The sequence below is a fragment of the Hoplias malabaricus genome, unplaced genomic scaffold (genome assembly GCF_029633855.1).
Source record: "Hoplias malabaricus isolate fHopMal1 unplaced genomic scaffold, fHopMal1.hap1 scaffold_45, whole genome shotgun sequence".
NCBI classification, from domain to species: domain Eukaryota; kingdom Metazoa; phylum Chordata; class Actinopteri; order Characiformes; family Erythrinidae; genus Hoplias; species Hoplias malabaricus.
Genome location: NW_027101075.1, coordinates 365,001 through 382,500, shown reverse-complemented (window position 1 = coordinate 382,500; position 17,500 = coordinate 365,001). Strand labels below are relative to the sequence as shown.

At 58.8% G+C, this 17,500-nt stretch overlaps 1 non-coding gene and 2 pseudogenes across 1 annotated transcript; all 3 read right to left on the bottom strand.

The window, feature by feature from the left end:
• Nucleotides 1–189, bottom strand: part of LOC136684524 (28S ribosomal RNA) — a 10,960-nt pseudogene extending 10,771 nt beyond the window's left edge.
• A 272-nt stretch (nt 190–461) lies between these two features.
• Nucleotides 462–615, bottom strand: LOC136684525 (5.8S ribosomal RNA). The gene has a single exon (XR_010799701.1). It is a non-coding gene; the product is annotated as a 5.8S ribosomal RNA (ribosomal RNA).
• Nucleotides 616–16,626: 16,011 nt separating this feature from the next.
• Nucleotides 16,627–17,500, bottom strand: part of LOC136684522 (28S ribosomal RNA) — a 4,391-nt pseudogene continuing 3,517 nt past the window's right edge.

Here is a 17,500-nt window from a genome sequence, read left to right as displayed (position 1 = left end):
TCCGCACCGAGACCAAACGGACTTCCGTACGCTACATTTCCCGGCCCACCCCGGTCAGGGGAAAGTGGGATTCAGCGCTGGGCTCTTCCCTCTTCGCTCGCCGCTACTAGGGGAATCCTTGTTAGTTTCTTTTCCTCCGCTTACTGATATGCTTAAGTTCAGCGGGTTGTCTCGTCTGATCTGAGGTCGCACTACGAGACTGTTTTGCGGGGCGCGGGGGGCGCGAACCCCCCGGCCGCTCGCCGTATTACGGTACCCACTCTCCGACGGCGGCGGAGAGCCCAGCGGGGAGAGACTATGACGGATTGGACCCGGACCTAATGGCTCTCCCTACGTCCGGAGCTCTCGCCACACGTCGGGTTTAAGGCCCGAGTCTGGGTTTAGGGAGACGAAGGGCCGTCCGAGGTGGAGGCCCTGCGAACTCCCAGCCGCGGTCTAGGAAGACCGATCGATGGGTAAACCGACCCTCAGACAGGCGTGGCCGCGGGATGGACCCCCGCGGCCGCCATGTGCGTTCGAAATATCGATGATCTGTGTTCTGCAATTCACATTATTTAACGCAGGTTACCGCGTTCTTCATCGATGCACGAGCCAAGTGATCCACCGCTAAGAGTTGTATGAGGTTTGTGCCCGGCCCGTTACAGGCCGGGCGAAGGAAGCCATTCGAACACGAGACAACGTTTGACAATATTTCAAGCCGGGTGCCTTCCCCCCCGTGGAGGGGGGAAGGTCATTGAACCTGGGCGTCACCACCGGACCGAGGAGTTACGGCCCGGGGGACGATCGCCCGAGTAGGTGCCCGAGACTTACGTGGTTTAGGAGACCGGGTCTAGGCCCCACCGTTCCCGGCGAGGCCCAGGGTTTGGTTCGCTGCGTTACGGGTCCCGGTCTAAGGCATTCAGGCGTGCGCTCAAAGCCAAGCTCTCCACCCCGGAGGGTATGAGCGAGGCCCGGTGGTACGCTCCCAAGTCCCCCGCTTAGGGGAAGGCGCTGGGTAGATCCCACCTAGTCAGGACCGGCGGGCACCGGCCGTCTCCTTCGGGTGTTTAAACGCATCCGGGGTTCGTGAGGCCCCTTCAACTCGCGCACCGGCCTTAGACTATTATACGGTCCGTCTCTGCGAAGCCAACATCGGGGTATTTGCATGCGCTCTTAAGCTCCGCTCCAACCCCGTGAGGGGAAAGAGTTTCGCCCGGCGGTACGCTCCCGTCCACCACCACCCCCTGTGCCGGGGGGATGGGTTCAGGGAGATCCCACCGAGGCCGGCGAGCACCGGCCAACGCCCTGGGGGTGAGTAAGCCCCTTTGACTCGCGCACGCACAATCAAGCCTTCAACGATCAATGTTTGGTTTAACGACCCGGCGGGCGGCTCCGGCGCCACTCTCCCCCCCGCGAACGAGGGGGGCGGACCGGGGTACCTATGCACCTAAGGCGGTCCTCGCATAACCCCGAGTTCCGAAGCCGGCTCGCTACGTCCACCCACCCGGAGGGGGAGAGACTCACGTCGGCCGACGACGAAAGGTACGAGGCTTCTGCGGTCCATACCTTGAAGGTACCCGCCGGGGGAGGTTTGGCCTCTCGAGTCCGACTCGACAACCGGCCGTGGCCAGGTCACCGTTAATGATCCTTCCGCAGGTTCCCCTACGGAAACCTTGTTACGACTTTTACTCCCTCTAGATGCCCAGGTTCGATCGACTTCCCACCTCAACGAGGCAACCCCCCGGTAAAGGGGCACCTCGGAGACGGTCCGAGGACCTCACCAGGCCATCCAATCGGTAGTAGCGACGGGCGGTGTGTACAAAGGGCAGGGACTTAATCGACGCGGGCTGGTGACCCGCGACTACTTGGAATTCCTCGTTCAAGGGGAAAAGTTACAATCCCCTATCCCCAGCGGGGAAGGCGTTCATAGGATTGCCCAGGCCTTTCGGCATAGGATGGATGCACATGCTGAACCAGCCAGTGTAACTCACGTGCGGCCCCGGGCGTCTAAGGGCATCACAGACCTGTTATGGCCCCGAATCTCATACGGCTTTGCCTTGCCCCGGATCGCTCTAAGAAGTTCGGCCACCGACCGACGAACCCCTCGGGCCGCAAGCCCCCACAGGGACCCAAGGGAGGGCCGTGTAACTTTTTAAGGCACAGGGTCTCGTCCGTTATCGGAGTTAACCAGACGAATCGCTCCACGAACTCCCAACGGCCATGCACCACCACCCACAGAATCAAGAAAGAGCCATCAATCTGTCAATCCTTACCGTGTCCGGGCCGGGTGAGATTCCCCGTGTTGAGTCAAATTAAGCCGCAAGCTCCACTCCTGGTGGTGCCCTTCCGTCAATTCCTTTAAGTTTCAGCTTTGCAACCGTACTCCCCCCAGAGCCCAAAGACTCGTGGTTTCCCTCACGCTGCCCGGCGGGTCATGGTCGCTAGCCTCACGCCGCCGGATCGCGGGTCGGCATAGTTTACGGTCGGAACTACGACGGTATCTGATCGTCTTCGCTCCCCCGACTTTCGTTCTTGATTAATGAAAACATTCTTGGCAAATGCTTTCGCTTTCGTTCGTCCCACACCGGTCAACGAATTTCACCTCTATCGGTGTGGTACGGATGCCCCCGGCCGTCCCTCTTAATCATTGCCCTCGGTCCTTAAAACCCACGAAACAGGACCGTGGAAGCCCCGGAGCCCCACTCCGGAACGACCAGCCGTCCCGAAGGAGAGACCCCGAAGCCCCGCGGAAGGGCCCTATTCCATTATTCCTAGCTCAGTCAGACATGGCACGTGTCGGCCTGCTTTGAGCACTCTGCTTTATTCAAAGTAAACGCTCCGGACCCTCCAACCCACCGTGCACCGCAGTGAAGTACCCAGCTAAGGGCTTCTCCGCGGCCGGCGAGCAGAGGACACCGGCGGGTAGGGACCAGGTCCCAACATCCACCCAGAGACAGGGGGTCACCCCCGAAGGAGCTCCCCACGCCATCCCGGACAGTACAGGGGATCCGAGACCTGTCCCCACATCCAACTACGAGCTTTTTAACTGCAGCAACTTTAGCATACGCTATTGGAGCTGGAATTACCGCGGCTGCTGGCACCAGACTTGCCCTCCAATGGGTCATCACTCACGGACATAGATTGAGTTCATTTCGATTACGCTCCACAGGTTCATAGGACCCGCATCGATATTTTTCGTCACTACCTCCCCGTGTCGGGAATGGGTAATTTGCGCGCCTGCTGCCTTCCTTGGAAGTGGTAGCCGTTTCTCAGGCTCCCTCTCCGGAATCGAACCCAGATTCCCCGTTACCCGTGGTCACCACGGTAGGCACGTAGCCTACCGTCGAAAGTTGATAGGGCAGACACTCGAATGATACGTCGCCGCCCCGGAGGGCTTAACGATCGGCCAGAGGTTATCTAGAGTCACCAAAGCGACCCGACCGGAGCCGGGAGGGTTTTTCGGTTCTGATAAATGCACGTATCCGGGGGACAGGGGCCGGGAGAGCATTTCACGCCGACCCCCAGAACCCTTCCAACGCTTCGTTTGCATGTATTAGCTCTGGAATTACCACAGTTATACCAAGTAACGTGTGGAGCGATCAAAGGAACCATAACTGATTTAATGAGCCATTCGCAGTTTCACTGTACCAAAACCCGTGTGTACTTAGACTTGCATGGCTTAATCTTTGAGACAAGCATATAATACTGGCAGGATCAACCAGACCGACCCCCCTTGGATCTCAAACCCCGGACGGGGAAAGAGAGGGGGCGCATGGAGCCCGTGAGAGTGATCTCAGGGGACACCAGCGAAGAGGATCGAACGCGACCCCGCTGTGGGGGTCTGCAATCGACTTGGCAACTTGGAAAACGTATGATTCTCGCCCGGACGGTGCAGGCTAGGGGCCGGGTCCTTCCCTCAAACGGATCCCGACCCTAAGGCACCACCGACGCGGACGTTGAACGGACCTACTGTTGGATCGACCGGCCGACTAAGTCCCCCTCGGAACCGTTCTGGACAAGCGGACATGCCTCTTACGGGCATCCACGAGCCATGGAGGCTGGGAGCACAAGGTGGGGAGGATCGCTCTAAGCACTGTATTTAGGCTTAGAAGCCTGCCCCTGGTGCTCCGCGTATACCGAGCTCGAACGGCCGTGAAGGACAGCCGTTAAGGGAAGAGAATGGAAGAGAATCCTGGCCCCCTCAAAGCGCGAGGAAGTCGGCATAGGTTTTTACGGTACGCCACCACCGGAGCCGTCTGATGTTCAGAAGACGAAGGGTTTTGCCCTCAATCTCGTAAGGTCGAGGGCTCACCACCGAACTTCCAGCCGCGGTCCTTGGTAGGACCGATACGCGGACAAGCCGCAAATCCTGGCCCCCTCGCAGTGCGAGGAGGTCGGCAAAGGTTTACGGTTTCGCCCCCCGGAGCCTACGGAAGTCTGCGTTTAAGAAGACGAAGGGTCGGATCCCGTAGGCCGACCCTGCGAACTTCCAGCCGCGGTCTGTGGAAGACCGATCCGTGTCACCTCTAATGCGCTCTTTGCCTCCGGCCGTTTCCAGCCGGGGGCCCGGTGGTGCGCTCCCACGTCCCGCTCAAAGGAGGGGAAAGGTCGGGAGATCCCACGGACCGGCGGATGACCGCCGGCCAACGCCTCGGGGGGTTACGCGGCCCCGTCGACTCGCGCACGGGCAAATTTATGGGTTTAAAAAGGGGGACAATCCTCATACGTTCGACCCCCCGGTGCCCAGGGAAGTTGACCCTCCCCGGGCAGGCATATCGAACGAATCATCGGTCGGAAAACTCTCTCTTTCGGGACGGGGGAAACCCCTCATACGCTCGACCCCCCATGCCCAGGAATGTTTTACCTTCCCAGGCATACATCGAACGAATCATCGGGGTGGACACAACGGGCTTATAACAATCGACGGGGCGGCCCGTTCCACCCGCCCCACAAGTGGGCAGATGGTCGGTGGCCTATAGACCCACAGGCAGTCCCAATACCACCGTGATACGAGATCCGGGGTTGGGACTTGACCTTAAAGGTACCCGGTCGAGGCGGACCGAGTGGAAGCCACTCGGATTTATGACAGTGGTAGGCCCCACGGACCTTGGGGACCACTCCCCATCGCTCTGCCCGGCACCTGGCTCGGAAACCGGGACTAATTTTGGCAGTAATACGCTATCGGTCTTGGTTCTCATTGGTTCATACACCCAAGATGGGCGAACGTCGAACGCGAACGGGAGCGATCAACGCCCATAACCCCTAATTATGCACGAACCGGGGGCTATATAAGGGGTCGCCTTCACTCGGAGCCGTCAGTCTCTCACCATGGATAGCTGCCCGCTTTGCGAACAAGCCATTGCTACGGATCTGACTTTCCACTTTACCATCTTCCACAGACTCGGACCGGACGACGCAGCCTTCCTCCGAGAACTGGACCGAAGCGGGGAGAATTCATCACAGCTCGACTGCCCTCTCTGCGGCCTGCCGTCTCTCTCTTCGCCGGCAGATCACCTGGGCTCGGCGCATTCCCTCAAAGGCCTCGCCCTTCGGATCGCTCTCTCTGCCGCTCGACGCCTTCGCACCCTCCACCTTCTGCGTCGCTATCAACAGTCTAAGCCGCGGAACCCTCCACCGCCCTCGGGATCCCGTTCCCCGAATCCAGCCTCGCCGCCGGGACCAAGCACGCCGGGACCGAGCGCGCCGGGACCGAACACGCCGGGACCGAGCACGCCGGGACCGAGCACGCCGGGACCGAACACGCCGGACCCGAACACGCCGGACCCGAACACGCCGGACCCAAGCACGCCGGACCCAAGCACGCCGGACCCAACCATGCTGTACCCAAGCTCACCGGACCCAAGCACGCCGGAGCCAACCACGCCTGATGCTTGCCCGCTCTGCGAGCAAGCCATTACGGATCTGACTTCCCATTATACCACCTTCCACCGCCTTGGATCTGCCGACATTGACTTTCTCCGGGGACTGGACCAAAGTGGGGAGAATTCGTCCCAGCTCGACTGCCCTCTCTGCGGCCTGCCGTCTCTCTCTTCGCCGGCGGATCACCTGGGCTCGGCGCATTCCCTCAAAGGCCTCGCCCTTCGGATCGCTCTCTCTGCCGCTCGACGCCTTCGCACCATCCACCTTCTGCGTCGCTATCAACAGTCTAAGCCGCGGAACCCTCCACCGCCCTCGGTATCCTGTTCCCCGAATCCAGCCTCGCCGGGCCCCAGCACGCCGGGCCCCAGCATGCCGGACCCAGCCATGCCGGGCCCAAGCACGCCGGGCCCAAGCACGCCGGGACCCAACACGCCGGACCCAGCTTCGCCGGACCCAGCCTCGCCGGACCAAGCCTCCCCGGGCCAAGCCACTACGGGCCAAGCCACGCCGGAGCCGGTCGACAGCGACTACCAACCGAGCGAGTCTTCCCCTGCCGAATCCACCTCGGACACGGATTCAGAGACCGAGCGGGCACGGCGAACCTCCCGGGGGAGGCAGCTCGTGATCCCGCATCGGTTTCGGGACACCTACGTCAGCCGTTCGGTAGACGACTTTCAGAAGTTCTACCTGCGGGTCGACGCGTCACCGAAGGACATCGAGAACTCTCGCCAGCGACGGGGCCACGTTATTCGGTTCCTGCTTCACTGCGCCCCGCCCGGCTGCCAATTCACAGACCTGTCTTTCGTCCATCACACGAACGTTCCCACTTGGGTACAGAGCCTTCAGAAACTGGGTTACGCTTCGACAACCGTTAAGTGTTACCTGCACAGCGCCAAGGCGTTCGTCTCCCACGTCGCTGCCTTCGACCCAGAGACCGCCGGGGTCAGCCCCGAAGAGCTCCAGAGGCTGAAGCTGACCTTCGCCAAGGCTCATCGGGACATCGCACGCACGATTCTGGGCCATCGCCAGCGCGTGAAGAGAGCGAAGCTGAGTCGCTTGCCGCAACCTTCGGATTTCAGGGTCTTCCTAAGCCACGCTAAGACCCGAATCCCAGAGCTCATAGACGCGGCCCGGACGGGGGACACCGCCCGCCGGTCGACGCTACGGATGCTCCAGGGGTACCTGCTCGGCCTTTTGTCTGTCTTAACCGGTCACCGGTCGGTTGTGTTTCTCAACCTGACGGTTGGAGAGTTGAGGCAAGCCAGCACCACGGATGGCACCGGCTTCGTGGTTTATGTTCGTGAACACAAGACCAACGCCTCGTTCGGGGACGCTCCGATCGGGTTGTCTGCCACAGAGCTGGCCTGGTTGACCGCACTCAGCGACTTACACGGGGCCCGGGACGGGTTCGTGTTCTTGGACAGGGGGAACCAGCTGCGCAAGCCAAACTCACTGCTTCGGATCGCGTGGACGGATGCGGGCCTCGGAGGCGCGGTGGCCTTCAACCTGATCCGCACGGCTGTTTCGAACCAAGTGAGTGTTGAACTTAATCCGACTTATGTGGGCTCTTAACCCCGGCCTTCCTACTTCTGACACCTCGCACCTCTGTTTCAGGTTTCGACTCTGCCGGCCGAAGATAGAGATCGAGTGACGACAAGCATGTGCCACTCCAACATCACTGCCCGGGCCTTCTACCGAGCCGGCCTCTCTGCGGCCGATGTGATGCGGGCTCGTGAGAACCGTCTTTCCGCCCTCGAAACGGCCTGAACCGGACCCTCTTCAAAGCGCAACCCAGCCGGGATTCACTCCGTGTTTCTGCACCCCCGTGGCTTTGATATGTTTTACTGCGAAATAAATACATTTATTTCTGAATCCCCAAACAGAGTGTTCCCGTGTGGTACTTGCTTCGGTTTGGAGATGGAGGGGGGGTGGAGATTGGGTGATCCTCCCAGAGGGAGACTTTTTACGAGGTCCGACCGGCCTTAAGACTTAAACGATCAGTGGTTATGGGTTAACTTAGTCGGCGGGCGGCCCGTTCCACCGCCCCGCTAAGGGAGCAGTGGTCGGAGGCCTATGGACCTTAGGCAGTTCACCGGGGTGGGTAAACTTACCTTTAGGCACCCGTCGCATGAATATAGGAGACCATTTGGCTTTTTTGGCCCCGGAAACCAGCCACTTCTCCGGGCATATATAGAATGATCCATCGGGGGCTAAGGGCAGATAGTCAAGTCAGTTATACCGATCGAACTCTCTTGAGTTTCGGCTTAAAGCTCTGGCATTTGCCGTTGGGACTTAGAGTTTTTTTTTAATAAAGAGGGGAGGCCGGGCTTACCTCCACCTTAAGCCCAGAGGGTGTCCCAGTCCTCGGGCTTGTGTATTCGCATCAACGGGGTCCATGGAAGTCATTTTTAGACCTCCAGAGGGGAGGCAACCCAAACCATCCCCTTAGCCCAGAGGTGTGCCACTCCTCGGGCTTGTGTATTCGCATCAACGGGGTCCATGGAAGTCATTTTAGACCTCCAGAGGGGAGGCAACCCAAACCATCCCCTTAGCCCAGAGGTGTGCCAGTCCTCGGGCTTGTGTATTCGCATCAACGGGGTCCATGGAAGTCATTTTAGACCTCCAGAGGGGAGGCAACCCAAACCATCCCCTTAGCCCAGAGGTGTGCCAGTCCTCGGGCTTGTGTATTCGCATCAACGGGGTCCATGGAAGTCATTTTAGACCTCCAGAGGGGAGGCAACCCAAACCATCCCCTTAGCCCAGAGGTGTGCCACTCCTCGGGCTTGTGTATTCGCATCAACGGGGTCCATGGAAGTCATTTTTAGACCTCCAGAGGGGAGGCAACCCAAACCATCCCCTTAGCCCAGAGGTGTGCCACTCCTCGGGCTTGAAACTTCGCATCACCGGGGTGTATGGAAGTCTTTGGTCCAGTTCTGCCAGTGCTCGTTGTCGAACTTAGAAATATTTCTAATTATTTTTAGACTTCCAGAGGGGAGGCCGAGCATACCAACCCCTTAGCCCAGAGGTGTGCCAGTCCTCGGGCTTCGGTATTCGCATCACCGGGGTCTACGGAGGTCTCAACTTAGGTTTTGAAAACCTCCAGAGGGTGGGGGCATATCTTATCCCCACCCTAGCCCAGAGGGGTGCCAGTCCTCGGGCTTCGGTATTCGCATCACCGGGGTCTACGGAGGTCTCAACTTAGGTTTTGAAAACCTCCAGAGGGGGGGCCGGATTAACCACCACCCTAGCCCAGAGGGGTGCCAGTCCTCGGGCTTCGGTATTCGCATCACCGGGGTCTATGGAGGTCTCGACTTAGGTTTTGAAAACCTCCAGAGGGTGGGGGCATATCTTATCCCCACCCTAGCCCAGAGGGGTGCCAGTCCTCGGGCTTCGGTATTCGCATCACCGGGGTCTATGGAGGTCTCGACTTAGGTTTTGAAAACCTCCAGAGGGTGGGGGCATATCTTATCCCCACCCTAGCCCAGAGGTGTGCCAGTCCTCGGGCTTCGGTATTCGCATCAACGGGGTCTACGGATGTCTCGACTTAGGTTTTGAACACATCCAGGGAAGCAGAGCGGACATTCCCATTATTTCAAGCCCATCGGGAAGCCACTCTTTTGGGCATAGCGTTTCGCATCGCTGTTACCCAAACTTACGTCTGATTTAATGCCTCCCTAATATCCCGACGGCACCAGGCTGAGAAACCATATGCCCACAGGATTTGAGGCATTGGAACCTCGTTCGCATAGCCGACAACGATGAACCTCCCTCGGACTCGCTACGAGGCTTGAGGAGGGTCCTGATTTTCTTAAAATCTCAGGTGAGGGACTTAGAAAATTTTCACTTTAAAACCACAGACCTCCAGAGGAGAGACCGGGCTTATCACAACCTTAGCCCAGAGGGCGCCACTCCTCGGGCATGTCACTTCGCATCACCGGGGTCCATGGATGTCTCGACTTAGGTTTTGAACACATCCAGAAGGGGGGGCCGGATTAACCACCACCCTTAGCCCAGAGGGGTGCCAGTCCTCGGGCTTTAAATTCGCTTCGCCGGGGTCTATGGAAGTCATTTTTAGACCTCCAGAGGGGAGGCAACCCAAACCATCCCCTTAGCCCAGAGGTGTGCCACTCCTCGGGCTTGTGTATTCGCATCACCGGGGTCCATGGAAGTCATTTTAGACATCCAGAGAGTGGGGCCGGTCTTACCACCACCCTTAAGCCCAGAGGGCGTCACTCCTCGGGCATGAAATTCGGATTACCGGGGTCTATGGATGTCTCAACTTAGGTTTTGAACACATCCAGAGGGGAGGCCACCCAAACCATCCCCTTAGCCCGGAGGTGTGCACCTCCTCGGGCTTCAAATTCGAATCACCGGGGTCCATGGAAGTCATTTTAGACATCCAGAGAGTGGGGCCGGTCTTACCACCACTCTTAGCCCAGAGGGCACCACTCCTCGGGCATGAAATTCGAATCACCGGGGTCCATGGAAGTCAGTTTAGACCTCCAGAGAGTGGGGCCGGTCTTACCACCACCCTTAAGCCCAGAGGGCGTCACTCCTCGGGCATGGAATTCGCATCAACGGGGTCTACGGATGTCTCGACTTAGGTTTTGAACACATCCAGGGAAGCAGAGCAGACATTCCCATTATTTCAAGCCCATCGGGAAGCCACTCCTTTGGGCATAGCGTTTCGCATCGCTGTTACCCAAACTTACGTCTGATTTAATGCCTCCCTAATATCCCGACGGCACCAGGCTGAGAAACCATATGCCCACAGGATTAGAGGCGTCTGAACCCCTTTCGCATAGCCGACAACGATGAACCTCCCTCGGACTCGCTACGAGGCTTGAGGAGGGTCCTGATTCTCTTAAAATCTCAGGTGAGGGACTTAGAAAATATTCACTTTAAAACCACAGACCTCCAGAGGAGAGACCGGGCTTATCACAACCTTAGCCCAGAAGGCACCACTCTTCGGGCATGTCACTTCGCATCACCGGGGTCCATGGAAGTCTCGACTTAGGTTTTGAACGCATCCAGAGGGTGGGGGCCGGACCTACCACCACCCTTAGCCCAGAGGGCATCACTCCTCGGGCATGAAATTCGGATAACCGGGGTCCATGGAAGTCTCGACTTAGGTTTTGGAGACCTCCAGAGGGGGGGCCGGGCATACCACCACCCTTAGCCCAGAGGTGAGTCACTCCTTGGGCTTTAAATTCGGATAACCGGGGTCCATGGAAGTCAGTTTAGACCTCCAGAGGGGGGGCCGAGCATACCACCACCCTAAGCCCAGAGGGCACTACTCCTCGGGCATGAAATTCGGATAACCGGGGTCCATGGAAGTCAGTTTAGACCTCCAGAGGGGGGGCCGGGCTTACCACCACCCTAAGCCCAGAGGGCGTCACTCCTCGGGCATGAAATACGCTACACCGGGGTCCATGGAAGTCGTTCTAGACCTCCAGAGGGGGGGCCAAGCATACCACCACCCTTAGCCCAGAGGTGTGCTCCTCATCGGGCATGAAATACGCTTCACCGGGGTCCATGGAAGTCAATCGAGACCTCCAGAGGGGGGGCTGGGCATACCACCACCCTTAGCCCAGAGGTGAGTCACTCCTTGGGCTTTAAATTCGCATCACCGGGGTCCATGGAAGTCGTTTTAGACCTCCAGAGAGGGGGGGCCTGGCTTACCACCACCCTAGCCGAGAGGGCGTCACTCCTCGGGCATGAAATTCGCTTCACCGGGGTCCATGGAAGTCAGTTTAGACCTCCAGAGAGGGGGGCCGAACCTACCACCAACCTTAGCCCAGAGGGCGTCACTCCTCGGGCTTGAAATACGGATCACCGGGGTCTACGGAAGTCTAGACTTAGGTTTTGAACACTTCCATAGGGGGGGGCCGGGCATACCACCACCCTAGCCCGGAGGGCACCACTCCTCGGGCTTGAAATACGCATCGCCGGGGTCTACGGATGTGTGGATGTGCGTAAATACTTTGAAAAATTTCGAAATTTTGAACACTTTTGACTTCCATAGTGGAAAACGAGCGTTTCTCCACATAAGCCCGGAAGGCGTCACTCCTCGGGCTTGAAATAAGTATCACCGGGGTCTATGGATGTCTCCACTTAGGTTTTGAACATTTCCAGAGGTGGGGCCGGTCATACCGCCACCCTAGCCCGGAGGGCGCCACTCATCGGGCTTGAAATTCGCATCACCTGGGTCTACGGAAGTCTCGACTTAGGTTTTGAACACTTCCAGAGGGTGGGGCCGGTCTTACCACCACCCTTAGCCCAGAGGGGTGCCAGTCCTCTGGCTTTAAATTAGAATCACCGGGGTCTACGGAAGTCTTTTTTGACCTCCAGAGGGGAGGCAACCCAAACCATCCCCTTAGCCCGGAGGTGTGCACCTCCTCGGGCTTGAAATTCGCATCACCGGGGTCCATGGAAGTCATTTTAGACCTCCAGAGAGGGGGGGCTGCACTTACCACCACCCTTAGCCCAGAGGGCGTCACTCCTCGGGCATGAAATACGCTACACCGGGGTCCATGGAAGTCATTTTAGACCTCCAGAGAGGGGGGGCCGGGCTTACCACCACCCTTAGCCCAGAGGGCACCACTCCTCGGGCTTGAAATTCGCATCACCGGGGTCCATGGAAGTCTCGACTTAGGTTTTGGAAACCTCCAGAGGGGGGGCTGCACTTACCACCACCCTAAGCCCAGAGGGCGTCACTCCTCGGGCATGAAATACGCTATACCGGGGTCCATGGAAGTCCTTTTAGACCTCCAGAGAGGGGGGGCCGGGCTTACCACCACCCTTAGCCCAGAGGGCACCACTCCTCGGGCTTGAAATTCGCATCACCGGGGTCCATGGAAGTCTCGACTTAGGTTTTGGAAACCTCCAGAGGGGGGGCTGCACTTACCACCACCCTTAGCCCAGAGGTTCATCACTCCTCGGGCATGAAATTCGGATAACCGGGGTCCATGGAAGTCAGTTTAGACCTCCAGAGAGTGGGGCCGGGCTTACCACCACCCTAAGCCCAGAGGGCGTCACTCCTCGGGCATGAAATACGCTACACCGGGGTCCATGGAAGTGATTTTAGACCTCCAGAGAGGGGGGGCCGGGCTTACCACCACCCTTAGCCCAGAGGGCGTCACTCCTCGGGCATGAAATTCAGATAACCGGGGTCCATGGAAGTCTCGACTTAGGTTTTGGAGACCTCCAGAGGGTGGGGGCCGGGCATACCACCACCCTTAGCCCAGAGGGCGTCACTCCTCGGGCATGAAATACGCTTAACCGGGGTCCATGGAAGTCAATCTAGACCTCCAGAGAGGGGGGGCCGGGCTTACCACCACCCTTAGCCCAGAGGGCATCACTCCTCGGGCATGAAATTCGGATAACCGGGGTCCATGGAAGTCTCGACTTAGGTTTTGGAGACCTCCAGAGGGGGGGCCGGGCATACCACCACCCTTAGCCCAGAGGTGAGTCACTCCTCGGGCATCAAATTCGCATCACCGGGGTCCATGGAAGTCAGTTTAGACCTCCAGAGGGGGGGCTGAGCATACCACCACCCTTAGCCCAGAGGTGTGCTCCTCATCGGGCATGAAATACGCTTCACCGGGGTCCATGGAAGTCATTCGAGACCTCCAGAGGGGGGGCTGGGCATACCACCACCCTTAGCCCAGAGGTGAGTCACTCCTCGGGCATCAAATTCGCATCACCGGGGTCCATGGAAGTCATTTAGACCTCCAGAGAGGGGGGCCGAACCTACCAGCAACCTTAGCCCAGAGGGCGTCACTCCTCGGGCTTCAAACTCCCATCATCGGGGTTCCATGGAAGTCTCGACTTAGGTTTTGAACCGTTCCGGGGTCACCTCCAGTGAGATAACGCGGAAATCTCACTATATTCATGCCCACAGGCGAACCAGAGCCTTGGGCTTGTCATAGTTACATACGGTGTACCCAAACTTTCGTCTTTTCTAAAGGAACCCTAATGTCCTGACGGCACCGCACTGGAAACCCCCATGCCCTCTGAATTTTTACCACTCCGAGGTGCTCCGTTTTGGGCTTGCTACCTAGGGCGAAGAGGGTCAGAAATTTTTCTAAGTCCTACTTTAAAACGTCCCACTGGGAGACCACTAGGGTTAGCACTTTGCCAAAAAATCACGGCTGAATGCAATTTTCACGCCTCGCACCCTTTGTTCGTTTAGATTTAACAAAAAAATCAACCGAACCCCCTTTTTAACAACGCTTTGCCGAATTTAGCTCACTTTTCCCGGCCTGGAATATCTCACGCTTGCCCCCCACGGTACTTACCTCCGGGGAAGACACCCCCGTCGCTGCCAACACCCATGCCCGGCCCAGGCTCACCCGACTCGGCCTCGCTCGCTCCATCGCCCGCTCCAAACCTCCGGGGAGAAGACCCCCATCGCCGCCAACGCCCATGCCCGGCCCAGGCTCACCCGACTCGGCCTCGCTAGCTCCATCGCCCGCTCCAAACCTCCGGGGCTGGACCTCCAGGAACCCAGCGCACCTCTCGAACCTATCCGGCCCACACTTAAGCACTCCTCCTCGGACTAAACCATCCAGCCCGCGCCGCTGGAACGAGCGCCCACTGGAAGACCTGAGCCTCAAACCCGCGTGCATTGCGGTTCTCTATCTCCCCGGGCTCGGAGCACTTTTCTCGGCCATGGGACCTCCAGAGGGGGCCCCTCTTAGCTCCGTCATCATTTCTCTAAGTCTCACTCCGCCCACTGGAAGACCCGAGCCCCAAACCCGCGCGCTTTACGGTTCTCTATCTCCCCGGGCTCGGAGCACTTTTCTCGGCCATGGGACCTCCAGGGGGGGCCCTTCATGGCTCCGTCAATATTCCTTTAAGTCTCACTCCGCCCACTGGAAGACCCGAGCCCCAAACCCGCGCGCTTTACGGTTCTCTATCTCCCCGGGCTCGGGGCACTTTTCTCGGCCATGGGACCTCCAGGGGGGGCCCCTCTTAGCTCCGTCATCATTTCTCTAAGTCTCACTCCGCCCACTGGAAGACCCGAGCCCCAAACCCGCGCGCTTTACGGTTCTCTATCTCCCCGGGCTCGGAGCACTTTTCTCGGCCATGGGACCTCCAGGGGGGGCCCTTCATGGCTCCGTCAATATTCCTTTAAGTCTCACTCCGCCCACTGGAAGACCCGAGCCCCAAACCCGCGCGCTTTACGGTTCTCTATCTCCCCGGGCTCGGGGCACTTTTCTCGGCCACGGGACCTCCAGGGGAGGCCCCTCTTGGCTCCGTCAATATTCCTTTAAGTCTCATTCCGCCCACTGGAAGACCCGAGCCCCAAACCCGCGCGCTTTACGGTTCTCTATCTCCCCGGGCTCGGGGCACTTTTCTCGGCCATGGGACCTCCAGGGGGGGCCCCTCTTAGCTCCGTCATCATTTCTCTAAGTCTCACTCCGCCCACTGGAAGACCCGAGCCCCAAACCCGCGCGCTTTACGGTTCTCTATCTCCCCGGGCTCGGAGCACTTTTCTCGGCCATGGGACCTCCAGGGGGGGCCCTTCATGGCTCCGTCAATATTCCTTTAAGTCTCACTCCGCCCACTGGAAGACCCGAGCCCCAAACCCGCGCGCTTTACGGTTCTCTATCTCCCCGGGCTCGGGGCACTTTTCTCGGCCATGGGACCTCCAGGGGGGGCCCCTCATGGCTCCGTCAACATTCCTCTAAGTCTCATTCCGCCCACTGCGATACCCGAGGTCTTTAACCGCGGCGTTCACGGTTCTCTATCACCCCGGGCTCGGAGCACTTTTCTCGGCCATGGGACCTCCAGGGGAAGCCCCTCTTGGCTCCGTCATCATTTCTCTAAGTCTCACTCCGCCCACTGGAAGACCCGAGCCCCAAACCCGCGCGCTTTACGGTTCTCTATCACCCCGGGCTCGGGGCACTTTTCTCGGCCACGGGACCTCCAGGGGAGGCCCCTCTTGGCTCCGTCAATATTCCTTCAAGTCTCATTCCGCCCACTGCCATACCCGAGGTCTTTAACCGCGGCGTTCACGGTTCTCTATCACCCCGGGCTCGGAGCACTTTTCTCGGCCATGGGACCTCCAGGGGGGGCCCCTCATGGCTCCGTCAACATTCCTCTAAGTCTCATTCCGCCCACTGCCATACCCGGGCTCGGAGCATGTACTTCGGCCATGGGACCACAAGAGGGCGCCCTTCTTAAGAAATTGCTGACATCCAGGACCATTCAAGGGAGCGACCTGCCTCCCTATGCCCGCCACCGGCTCCCTCTAACCGGTGTACGGACTCTCGGGGCCCGCGCCCCCAGAGAACCAGAGTTTCAGAAATTGCACTAAGTCCAGACATCCAGGACCATTCAAGGGAGCGACCTGCCTCCCTATGCCCGCCACCGGCTCCCTCTAACCGGTGTACGGACTCTCGGGGCCCGCGCCCCCAGAGAACCAGAGTTTCAGAAATTGCACTAAGTCCAGACATCCAGGACCATTCAAGGGAGCGACCTGCCTCCCTATGCCCGCCACCGGCTCCCTCTAACCGGTGTACGGACTCTCGGGGCCCGCGCCCCCAGAGAACCAGAGTTTCGGAAATTGCACTAAGTCCGATTTTCGCCCACTACGAGACCTAAAACCGTCATCCAGGATTTCACAGGGGAGTACCCACCTCCCCTATGCCCGCCACCGGCTCCCTCTAACCGGTGTACGGAGTCTCCGGGGCCCGCGCCCCAGAGAACCAGACCTGGACCGCTCCGGAGGGCCGGGGGTTTGCTTTCGCCTTCCCCCCGACAAATGTTTGAGTGGACGGGATGACTTTCAATGGATCGCGGTATATGCACCCGCTCTGCCACTTACGACACCCGCACTCCGAATCAGGTCGTTTACGAGTCATTTCACACCCGGATCAAGAGACATTTGCTTTGACGAGGGAGGTGGACCGAGGCGTTCATTAGCCCCGGTCCGGTTCCAGTGTCATGCGGCTCTCGTCACCGGCGGTGGGGAGGAAAGCACCTCCCACCCCGGCTATCCAAGACCAAGCTCACCGATGCTGGGCGCGGATGTATCGCTCCTTCTAGGCGGGATTCCGACTTAGAGGCGTTCAGTCGTAAGCCCTCGGATGATAGCCTTGCACCAGTGGCTGCACAGCCAAGCGCGAGTACCATGTATCCGAACCTGCGGTTCCTCTCGTACTGGGCTGGATTACTATCGGAGCAACGGTCAACATCAGTAGGGTAAAGCTAACCTGTCTCACGACGGTCTAAACCCAGCTCACGTTCCCTGTTAGTGGGTGAACAATCCAACGCTTTGCGAATTCTGCTTCGCAATGATAGGAAGAGCCGACATCGAAGAATCAAACGGCGACGTCGCTATGAACGCTTGGCCGCCACAAGCCAGTTATCCCTGTGGTAACTTTTCTGACACCTCCCGCTTAAAACCCAAAAAGCAGACGGAAGGATCGTTAGGCCCCGCTTTCACGGTCCGTATTCATACTGAAAATCAGGATCAAGCCGGCTTTTGCCCTTATGCTCTACGGGAGGTTTCTGTCCTTCCCTGAGCCCGCCTTAGGACACCTGCGTTACGCTTTGACAGGTGTACCGCCCCAGTCAAACTCCCCACCTGTCACTGTCCCCGGAGGGACTCGCCCCGGGCACGGAGGCCCGC